General features: G+C 40.5%; 1 protein-coding gene across 11 annotated transcripts in view; it reads right to left on the reverse strand.

Annotated features, from left to right (window-relative positions):
• Positions 1-12,251, reverse strand: part of LOC107071147 (uncharacterized) — a 162,099-nt gene that overhangs the window by 93,918 nt on the left and 55,930 nt on the right. Inside the window, exons 1-2 of one of the 11 annotated variants that reach the window (XM_089178046.1) lie at positions 3,145-3,288; positions 2,637-3,055 (exon numbers count right to left, since the gene is read on the reverse strand). The exons of 7 other annotated variants lie outside the window; for them this stretch is intronic. The gene's annotated coding sequence lies outside the window, so the exon portion shown is untranslated. Of the gene's footprint in view, positions 1-2,636; positions 3,289-3,365; positions 3,950-12,251 lie in introns of those variants that run through there. 3 more of the 11 variants (XM_089178048.1, XM_089178043.1, XM_089178045.1) reach the window with 3 other exon arrangements.

Raw genomic sequence — 12,251 nt, forward strand, 5'->3', positions numbered from 1 at the left:
AAATAATCGTTTTGTGCTTTTATTTAGCCGTTCAATTATTATATTTTGCATTCTTCTAAGACGTAATAAAACATTAAACCCATTTCATTGTACATAGCTCTGTTGTTTGAAAGTAATAAGAACCGTAAGGAATGGTTAGACTTTCGACGGTGATATTATATAACCGCATCTTTCTCGCTTCGATTTAGAAAATAACGTGGACGAAAGGAGTGTCGTCACGTTTTCGATTATAGAAACGGAAAAAGATAGAAAAAGAGAGAGACGTAGAAAGCGAAGGCGACGCGTCCTACAAATGAAACTATGCCGGATGATTGATGGGCAACCAATTGTCGGCAAGGCTCCGAATAAACGCAGCAGCTCGACGATAATTTACAGTTGAATTTTTGACACGAACCAGAGTCGTTAAAAAGGGTGTACGATTGAAATCTGATGGAATTATTATCTATATCTATCCTTAAGTGTTAGTTAGTAGTATTACACTATAATAAATTTCTCATCAGAAGAGATATGAGAAATATTATACACGTGAGTTCAATTAAAAAGTTATGTTGATGAGGATGCAGTTATAGGACACGAAAGACATGGAAAGAAAAAAATGTCGCCAAAGGTTCTCGGAAGTAAACGAGTTGGAAAAAAGAAGAGAGGTAAAAAAGGGCACAGGGCTCGCGCAGTGATGCTCGCGCAGTGATGCTCGCGCAGTGATGCTCGCGCAGTGGTGCTCACGTACGTCTGTCGAGAATGTAAAACCCAGTATTTGAATAATTCGCAAGAAGAGACTACGAGAGGAAAGAGTACGGGGAAACGGATGGCGAACGGATGGCGAACGGATGGCGAACGGATGGCGAACGGATGGCGAACGGATGGCGAGCGAGTCATTTTTTGCGAAAATCCCTGGAATATAGCATGCCTCGGAAAACATTTTCGAAGAGGTTTACTAGACGAGGAAACGGAAGTTGAGCGATTTTCGCTATAGATACGCTCTGCTGTCCGCCGATAGACTGCATAATTTACGAACTTGCTAATCGATCGCTCGTAGCTCTTGGAGCAACAAACGCTTATGTTATTCCTCCGGTTCTCTTCAATATTTATGTTTTGTCAGTGACTCAGCACGTAGGCATGACCACGCGTAAAAGCTCCGAGAGAAGGAGAACTCTTTACGAACGATTTGATAAGTAAACCGAATATAATTTTGCCCTATCTATTAAAATGAACAAGAAAAAAGATCGCATTGATTGCAACAAAGATTCGTTTACCTCTCGTTTACTTTTCGCGTAGTACACATGCGTACACTTATCGACTTTCATTTGTGCAACTAATGCATTTATTATTAATCTTGGCATTTATCGAAGATTCGCAGGAACGGGATCTCGGGACTAATTTTCCTCCAGAGAGCAGATCGTAAACAGCGATGTCGGTGCATAAACGGTATCCGGAAGGGTAGACGTTAAACGGACCGAAAGACGTGGATGGTCGCTTACATATAGAACAACGGGACGTTAATATACCTACTGACTGAGACGAAAGCGGACTCGAGAGAACCATCCACGCGACGATGATACCAGACGAAAGCTCATTGTGATGCTAATAACGCATGCATAGAGTCATCGATCATCCGCTTTTCCATCGCCCATTCCGCTTTCCGCTACTAAATCTTTCTCCTAGTCTTTATTTCCTTTTCCATAGTAGATTTTCAAACGACAACAATCTCACAACGGTGAGACATTAAATTATTATTTCGATAAACGAAAAAACAAAAACTCATTTACAAGTGGCATATTCTAACCGACTGATAAATTAGACGAAATAATAGAGTCATTTATTTTGGGAATGTTTGAAGTTGTCGAGTTGTTTTGCTGATATACCTTTCACGCAAAATACGTAGTAAAGGTAAAGGTAAAGGTAAAGGTAAAGGCACGGATAAATATGTACGTAGTAACTCAAAGAAGGTGATAATATAGTGGACGTGGCAGCGCATGTCCTCGCGATAACTCCGTACTTCTCTCTTAAATTTCCCAAGAGTATACTTCCGGACGTTTTACAGTCTATGGTTCGCATTCGATGCGCGCGCCAGCGAAAGTTACCTTTCATCTTAGAATTTTCTTTTCAAATCCGAAATTCGAAGCTACTTTAAAATGACAGGATGAGTTAGTATAGAAGGAAGGAGGGAAAAGTTGACAGTCCGTGAAGACGTCTTGCGCTGTCGAGAAAATCGTGACAAAACGCGCCACGGTCCGAGAAGAAAGATAATAGAACGCATAGAATGCATAGAACGCATACAATTGGCATCGAGGGCAATAGAAGAGAGAAAAAGGATGAAGTTAAGAAGAAGAAGAAGAAGAAGAAGAAGAAGTAAAATTGTGTGTGACTCCTCGTGGTATTTATACAAAGGTTGGAGTGTCGCCAAAATGCTAGACCGACCCTATCTATCGTCGGAATAGACCAGCACACCTCTTTTTCCTTTTTCCCTCTTCTTCGCGCTATGGTAGAACCAAAAGTACACTCGAGCCACCGTTTACACCCCCTATATATCCTGGATATATATAGGATATATAGGAGGGGGTGTATACCGAAACTCCGAAGAAGCACTCGAATGGCTTTATTTGTCAACCACTTTGTGCCTATCACACTTAACTTACCAGTCAAAATTAAAGCTCTCCAATGGCTAGTTTAAAGTCATCATGGCGCCACCAATGCTACTGCTACCAATCAAATTGTCTATTACAATAATGGCTTTTCAACATTTTCAACGTTGACTGGAAACGAAGTTTAAATGAATAAAATCAGGAGACACGATTTCGATCGCACGCTTCCCAGATGCTCTCGTCGATCTCAAAGTCACTCGTTTCCATAAATACAATGTAAGATGTCTATTTTTAATGCTGCATCATAAGGGATGACCGTATGTTGCAACGCATCGCATCGCATCGCATCGCATCGTCAATGTTGCGTTTTACGCGAATTAAAGTAGGCCGACATATTTTAAGAATTATCGAACCAACAACCACATTCGATTTAATCATCAAAGACAGATAGAAAGTTATCCTCTTCTTGTGCCCTGGCAAAGAAGATCAATTTTATCTTGGAATGAATCAAATTGAAAAATTGTCAAATCGTACTATCAAAATGGTTGAAGAAAATCGGTACCGTCTCATTAGCCAGAGATCGACCTAATTGCGAAAGAAAACGTCTGGCGCACGCGAATCGTTGTCTCGAACACGGTTGCCGTCTGCCACTACCGTCTTTCATACCACTACCTCAACTCATACCACTCTCTATTTATAGACATTTCGTCCAAGTGTAAACTCTAAGAATTAATGGATATACATCGACAAAATGTTCAATGCTTAAAGAAGCACACAATTTACCTTTGCGAAAAGGATCTTTTTGTTAGTATCCAAGGTTCCATTCACATTTTACACCAAGACACGGCACACGATAATTCTTAGAAGGGGTCGAAAGGTAGGCAATTCCCTCTCCCTCTCTCTCTCTCTCTCTCTCTCTCTCTCTCTCTCTCTCTTTGTATACTCTCCCCCTCCTGTTGTTCTTGTTCGTTTCAAGATCGTGACACGCGCGAACTCGGCCTGTTCGAGAGGCGCTGCCAGCGACGAAGGACGCAAAGCACCTTTACACCTCTCATCACTCAACAAAAATGTCTTATCAAACCGTCGCCCTATACTCGAAATCGCTTATGAAACACACTTATCGTGCGATTCTTCCATGATGGCCGCGCGTAGCCAAATATTTCCCTTTCTCGATTATTGCCTATGAGATGACAAAAAGAGGAAAGAGAGGGAGGAGGAGAGCAAGAGAGAGAGAGAGAGAGAGAGAGAGAGAGAGAGAAGGAAGGTAGACACGAAGACACGCGAGCGGCAAGAAGACGCGAGCAAAACTGAGCTTCGCTATTTTCCGCGTGCACGCACGCACGCACGCACGCACGCACGCACAAACGCACGCACGAAAGCACGCTTTGCTCTCTCTCTCTCTCTCTCTCTCTCTCTGTTTCTCGTCAGGGTTGCGTCAGGGTTGCGTCGCGGCTGCGTCCTTCTCGCTCACACTTACTCTTCTCCTCCCCACTACGGGACGCCCACCACCTGTGGTCTTCCACCCTCTTTCCACCACCACGACGCTAGGTGCAACTCGCGCACACGCACCACGCCGCCATCTTGTCACTTCTCTCTCCCTCTCCCTCTTCATCTCTTTTTCCTTTATATACTATATTTACCTGTCTCCTCAAACCTTCTTTCCGTCTCTTTCTCTTATTTTCTTTTTTCAAGCCATGTCGAATTTGCACACGAATTTGAATGCTTCGATGTCCCTCCTTATCAACTTTGGACTTCTCGTACACATGCATGCGTATATATGTAAAGGTAAAAGGTATCAAAGAAAAATGTTCTCTACATAATGATTACACACATTGATTATTTCTAATATATTCCAATTATATACTCAAATATAATATAATCAAATCATATAATGAAATTGTTCCAAAATAGAAATAACATAAATGAAGGGTAAAGGAGCATTTTAATACTCAACTAATTAGTGTTAAATGCAAGAAGGAAAAAGTGAAGAAGGGAAAAAAGAGCACGTTTCCTTTTCTTTGTATTTGCTAAAAGAGTGTAGGAAGAGAGGCTCCTCGAATTTCACGATGTCGATGCTGACAATGAAACGATCGTATTACGTACGCAAATAAATGAAACTTTTGACACGAGTCGATACTCGAAAGGTTTAACGTTACCGTTACCGTTACACGACACGGACTTTAAGAGAATGACATCACATCGCGTCGATGATTTTCTTCCCAAGTCTTGGGATGATCTTTAGAGATAATTCGATCCTTCTGGCTTGCCACGCGTCGTCCTACTTTATCGCCAAAGTAGACAGTTTTATTAATACTTTACATAATTCTAATGGATTAAATAAAAAAAAATGATAAATATAATATATAAAAGAGTTGTAAGATCAATTTTGTAATACCATTGGAACTAGCATAGATTCGAATAAAAATACATTTATTAAAACTACTATTTATATCCATTAAAGAAACAAAAGAGTATTTATGTTTATTTGACGAAGAAAATGTCAGAAAGCGTTACGAATTTTTTGGCAATCCTTCAAGAAACGAATACGGTAGAACCTTCGGATAGCGTCGTATTCAATTCTATTAATAGAATACTGTTTCATTCATCATGGATCATTTAGTAAAACCCACACGATCGCATTCACGCTCTCGGAAAATGTTTCCAAAATTCGTTCGATCTGATGAAGATGGGGAGAGAAGGGGGAAAAAAGCTTACTAATTGTTACCGTAGAATTTCGTTGAGATGGGTTAAAAAAAAAAAAAAAGAAAGTTCTAAGTTAGCACTCATGCGCAATCATAGGTCTCCGATGTGTACCATTTTGTGAAAATGTTCGTTGTTATTCGATAGCCAATAAGGAAATTGGACGAGTAGAATATTGAAAGGGAAGAAAAATAAGCATTTGAGCTAACATAACCTAGAGCTACATAGTCTAGCCTTGTTGCCTGATGGACGGGCCTGTTATTACTGTCAGTCTAACGCTCTCCCTGCCCCTAACACAAACGTCGATCTTTTCATTCTCGCATGCTGCGCCATGTCAACTGCTACCGAAGAAACCTTTTAACGAGAGATTATTGTTAACGATGATAACTTAAAAATATGTAGATGATGGCGCGTTCGTGAAATACATACAATAGAAAAGTTCTCTCGAATCAGAGGCTACATTAATGGCCGAACTATTTTTCATCGAGGAACGAATCGAAAAAACTTTCAAACGAAAGCAGGCAAGCAGGGGCAGGCAGGCAGGCAGGCAGGCAGGCAGGCCGACCGTAGCTTTTTACTACCACAGTACCTTTACCAAATAACTTTTCTCTCGGACTTTTGAGTGCCATTTTCTAATTAACATTTGATAAAAAGCTTTTCATACTTTTACATGTAGATACATTATTTGTACGTAGTTGTGTGCGATATATCCACACTAGAAAAGTAATTGGGTTATATCGAATAAGGATTTATATCTCTCGTTGTACAGCGTACCGATACCAAGTCGGCGGTACCGTACCATCCAAAGGGATTAACGGTGGTGCGAATCGAATTAAAATTCCGCAGCATCGTTAGGAGAGTCTTTGGTAATACAAGGGAGCCTATAGTGCACAACGCTCACACACATTGTCGGGAATGAGAATACCGAACACCGTATTCCGCGTGCTTGCGTGACTTTGCGAGTTTCAGGGTCGTTTCTAAGCCAAGCGGCAGCTAAATTACTCTTCCACCCCCAACTGCGTGCATCGCTTCTTCGTACTTTCATCCCGAAAAGTTTGCTAAAAAGTTCGGTATAATGAGCAAAAACTACATCGATTTTTCTCTGACCTTCCACAATTCGTAGAATAATCCGTCAGAGAATTAATAATTGACGACTTGGAAAAGTTTCGAAAAAAGCTCGATTACCAAGGAAACGATAGTAACCATCTTTCTCTGTTTTTCTTGCAAGTTTCTAGCTAACATAAGAAAGATCGATTCGTCTAAAGGTAAAGGCTATCCGTTAACAGGACGGAATATCCTCGAGGGAGAGATCCGAAAGCACGAACGCCAACTCAGCTTTAAATTAATGCTCGTCGTCCCTAGCAGTAACTTATCTCTCGAGCCATTATATTATGGTCAACGATCACCATTTATCGACAAACGGCCAACCAGTACAAATAAACTACATTTGACAAATTTCACAAAGTACCTACATTCGAAAAGAAAGACACCAAAATTATATATATATATATATATATATATATATATAGTATTTCTTACGTTAACGAGAAGTCGAAAAAGTTTGATTTCCATTGTTGCCTATATCTTTCTCTCGTGGTTGGATTTTGAAGCAGGATGGGTACTGAAAAGGGTACTTTTTAGTTTGCTCGTTAAAATCTACGAACGTGATTCGTTGGAATCTCTTGGTTTGGCAGGAAACGTCGTCAGTAGTTGAGGGAGAACCTCAACCTATGTGGAATACGATATTTCATCGAACGCTTTCTGTTTTTTCAATGATATTTGCCAAATGTGGTTAGTCGGGTATTATTCCGATCGAGATTCGTCGGAACTACCACCAACCGTATTATTCGTTTGGATCATTTTGCGGTGGCTCGTAATTTCGACAAACTAATGATAATCCAAAATCTACGATGATTAATGTACGTAACGTTATTGTTAGGGTCTTTAATATACACAAATGGACATGGAAAATTTCCATTTGCGAAGCTTTAACGACGACGGTTGTGTACGATATTTCGTTCGCGATATTAATTTGGCTTTCGGAAAGAAAAAATGTATTATACGATCGCGTCAGCCGGTAGGTGACCGGTCGGCGAAAAATAAATAATGGAAACGCGCGCCTTTGGGAGTATTGGCTAATGCGCCCGAGGTCAATGAAAAAAGAGAAAAAACGTAGATCGATCGGTGGCTAAAGTTTTCGTCGCCACGGCTTGTTTTTCCCTGCTAATGCTGTGGGGTTGTTACGATAGATCTCGGCACATCCGTCCGTAACCACGTTTGCATTCCTTGGCCGATTGCCCGTAGCAGTAGGGCGTTTTCTACTCGACGAATGCCTCCTGATTCACCCAAGTCGAACGCAAGCACGACCAACCAACCACGTGAAAGCGTTAAACTTCTTTTCTTAGAACGTTCGCGAAAAAATAAAAACGAAACGAAACGAAACGAAACGAAATGAAACGAAATCCGTTCAGCGTATCGAATTAACTGTAAATATTATCCAATTGTAGGGTAGTATAGAAGGAAAGTTTGCAATAGCAAAGTTGATTGGGTTAATCGGTATTTCAGCGCGACGAACCTTCCCAACAGAGCAATAATCGTTTCACGGTCACTGTATCCGTGGAAATTGCGTTCCCGTTCCGGTTAACTATAATTGCTGTCGTTCGTTATAAACGAAATTGTTGGTCGCAATGCGACCCTGCGTCGTCATTATCGCGGTTGACGTAAGAATAACGATCACTCGTAATGCTTTTGAAAAGCGTAATACTCGTTACGGACGGCTACTTTAATGGCAATCGCTAATAATTCTTGCATGGCAGTGATCTTGAACGAAAGACTCTCCAATTAGCGAAACCGTGCGACATTACGTCGAATACGCTACGCGTAGTCGGTGATAAACGCGCGGGCGTGTCCGACTATTTGCATCGTGACCTACTTTGCTTCCAATTCTCTTCGCTTACACGTGTCGAACGCAACGACAACGTTGCTAGTTATGATGCTTTGCCATCGAGAAATCGATCGACGAAAATCAGCTGGTCCTTTTCAATGCCGAACTAACTTATTTCAAGTAGGAGACAAATCTCGTCTCGGAAAAGTAATATGCATTGTGTGCATTATTCGTCGCAGCTCCGAACGAGCGAGCGAGCGAGCATTCGTCGAGTCTGATAGCAAAAAATGAAAAAAAGAACAAATTCGGCATCGGTAGTAGAAGCGAGAAGGGTAAATAGGAGGGAATAACGTAACCGGAAGCGGAAGCTCGTGCAGGCGCCACCGGAAGTGACCTCGTAATTCTCCCTTCCAGGCTACCTAGCTATAACTCGGGTGCGCTCCCAGCTGCTACCCCATTCGTCCATCCACCCATCAACTCTGAATTATAGGCCGCCTCTAAATCCTTTTGTCCGCGCTTTTCCTGTCGAGAATACGAGACTCGGCTCGTTCATGATTTTCGGCTGGCTCGCTTTTGTTTTGCGCGTGCGAAATCTTTTTCTATTTTTCTTTTTCTTCATCCCCACATTCCTCCCATTTGAATCGAAAAGAACTTTATTTTCAAAAGATAATCGCTCTTACAGCTTTTTTGCGCTATTCTTTCTATTCCTTTCCAAAAGAACTCTTCTGTGTCTCCATCTACGCGCAAATCTTCCTGCATTTCAATCTCCTAATAATAACAATAATAATGGTTAAAACATAATAGTAGTAATAAAGTGTAATAGTAGAGTATCGCGTAAGGTGCGAATAAGAAACGTGCCAAGAAGGAAATGCCTGCCAGTCCATCGATGATAAAGAAATGAGAATTAATTTCCGTTAATTGCTCTAGTCTAAAGTTTGCTGAAAGCGTCTTATCGGATTGAAAGCCTTTCAACTTTGTTCTCTCGCGCTACTCCTTCTTCCTGAACATTCAGAAATGAATGTCGAATAGACTTGAAAGCTACGACTACGACGCGTTCATCGTCCATCGCGTATAGGTAGGTACGATATCTTTGTGTACGTGCTGTGTCTGTGCTTTTGTGCGATTAAGGAGTAGGAGGGAGAGAGCTAAGCGACGACAATTCGAAGCACTCCCATCGCACTTAATTACATGTGCCCAAGCTTACTGCCGAAAGCAAGTACTATATTCCACGGTAGGACGATTAAGCTTTCTCTAGATATTGGGTGTGCGCAATGGTAACCGAACAGATACGGTGAGAACTCGTGTACTGTAATGGAAATTCCCCTCCTTATACAAAATCTGACCTATCGACAAAAGTAAAAAAGCAAAACATCTTTTCTTTCTTTTTCTTTGAACAAAATTTTATAATTAATTCTCTCTCGTAATTGGATGGAAATGAAGATTAAAAAGTTTGCTGATTCGTTAATAAAAGACAAAGCAGATACGACGAGTGGTGGGAGAAGGTGGATGCTGCGAAAGCACTAGATATGCTTACAAAAAGCAAAAGCAAAAGCAAAAGAAAAAGAAAAAGAAAAAGAAAAAGGAACAGGAACAGGAGGAAGATGTGGATGAAGAAAAGCACTGGGATTGGAAGCGACGACGTTCAAGAACGGCGCTAGTTTCCAAGCTAAATTGCCAATTTAACAAATTTCTAAAGTTTCCGCGTGGAACTCTACTGTCGCTTTTACTATGAAAGCCGCCTGATCCGTTCTAAGAGTATAAATAAAGATATATATCTATATACATAGGATATAAATGGACAAATGCATACATACGTGTATGCATGACTCACACTAGAATACGCTAAATGATAAGCTCTTATCTATAAACTCAGAGTCGATATCGTATTCGAGGGTATATTTCCATTTTCACCTGTTCTAAGCGTATTCTCCTCTCGACTACTCTTTCTTCTTCTTCTTCTTCTTCTTCTTCTTCTTCTTCTTGTTCTTCTTCTTCTTCTCCTTCTCCTTATTGTTAGAAGAAATATAAAATTAGCAAGGAAGTAGCATCCGGTAGCACAAAGCAAATCCTACAAACTTCAAAGCTCTCCGAGATGAAGAGCAGCTCGAGGCATGACTCGTGTTATCATTTCATTTTCTGCCTTCCATAAGATTTCTTTGACACTTTTCGTATTTTACATTATTTTTCTCTTATTTCTCTTTCTTCATTATCTCATTTGAAAAATACATTAATCTTATGAGGAATGACCGAAAAGGAAGGGAATTTCGTGACGTCACAAGTGGCGCATGGCAAAAAGCATATCAAGTACCGTGTCAAGTAGCATGTCAAGTGGCATGTCAAGTGGCATGTCAAGTTATATAATCTTCTTTGTCATATTTTTAAATGCATATCTACTTTTCTCTTTCCTCGAAATAACACAAGAATATTCATTTTATTCATGTAATTTCATTATCTCGCATGATAAATATATTAAATATATGCGTATAAACGCATTGAATTGATATTAATTTAATTGCAAAAAAAGCAATTTTTCTATTCATATTGATTAAAAAGTTGAACAATTGTAAAAATAAGATTGTGTGTGTATTAGCTTTGCATTACAAGCAAACACGAATTATTTCACATTGAGGAATACTCACTACTCCTGTGTCTCTCGTTGTGTGTATATAGAAACTATAATATCGCGAGGTAATCGCAACAATAAATTAACATCATTCCATTGGATAAATAATACCCGTTGATACATTACTACTGCCAACAGTTGCTTTCTAATTCGCATGCCAGAATCGAGAGCAGACGGCGAGATGAGCTTGATATAAATGTACATTTGTACTAACGAAAAGCTCTACCACTATTGAGTGCAGCTGCATCGCGTAATTCTTTCGAGAAAAATAATATATAGCTGTTGCGTAAGTTGCAAGCCTCTTATTTGAAGATGGAAAATTTCAAGTGCACTACGTAGAAAACGGATAGAGTATCACATCTAAATTTCAAGGAGGAACAACATAATCGTTAACATCTAATTAAGTTGAAAGATTTTCGCCAAAGTTTCGACCGAATCGATTGCGCTTGAAGAAAATGAGACAACTTTTATTTCTGCCAGGAAAAAAGGGAAAAAGGGAAAAGGGAGAAAAGGGAGAAAAGGGGAAAAACGCAGGAGGTCCTGTTGCGACGCTTTGGCCTCGATTTCGAGAAAGGCCCGATCGTCCCGAGAGAAACGGAAATCCTTAATTGAAAGCGTCCTCAAGCGGAGGTAACTTTTATAATTCCCCGGTCGATGATTAAAATTAAAAGTCTGGCCGTGTCAGGGGCAGGAAATCGTTGCGCCGGAAGAAACGAAACGAGGAGAAAATCGGAGAAGAGTACCGATTTATATATCTCCTCCGGAAAAAGGAGAGCTTAACCAAAAGAGAAAAAGAGATAAAAGGAAGGAGAGAGAGAGAGAGAGAGAGAGAGAGAGAGAGAGAGAGACACAGGCAAAACCTCTCGCTTGGAAACCCTTTAGAGCTCTTCCAAGGAACTTTCTAGAAGTCCGACCTTTTGCTTAGTCTTCCGGAAAGCTTTTGGAATACAGACTTATTGAGCTCGACTCCTAGTGATCGCGAATTATATCCCATTTAAAATGGAAATGTATCGATGATGCATCGATCATTAAGAAAATTTATTACCAACATCGAATCGTCTTAATTCATTTTTAATCTTAATTTTTTTTCTTCTCTCCCTTCAGCGAAAAGCTTGACAATATTTTTCTGCATGTAACCCATCCTTTGACGTTTAATTGATCATTGGTCAAATAATTCGCATCGAGTTGATAAGATGAAAAGTATTGTGATGCAGGGTTCGAAAAGGAAAGAAACATAAGACGTGATTCGTTCGTTTGTGGTTCGTTCGCGTTCGCGTTCGCGTTCGCGTCCGCGACGAGAAGAGGCGCGCGCGCGCGCACTGGAATTCGAAGTTCGAAAGACGAATCGATACGCGCGTAGGGCCGTAACGTTAGCGTAGGACGAAGGGCATCGTTGCTGCTTTACGAACGGTGCGCCACGATCGCCATTTTTTTTTTATACGATACCAACTTTCCTCGTAAG

Source organism: Polistes dominula, unplaced genomic scaffold (assembly GCF_049000335.1).
Source record: "Polistes dominula isolate Pdom_NZ unplaced genomic scaffold, Pdom_raw_medaka contig_77, whole genome shotgun sequence".
NCBI lineage: Eukaryota > Metazoa > Arthropoda > Insecta > Hymenoptera > Vespidae > Polistes > Polistes dominula.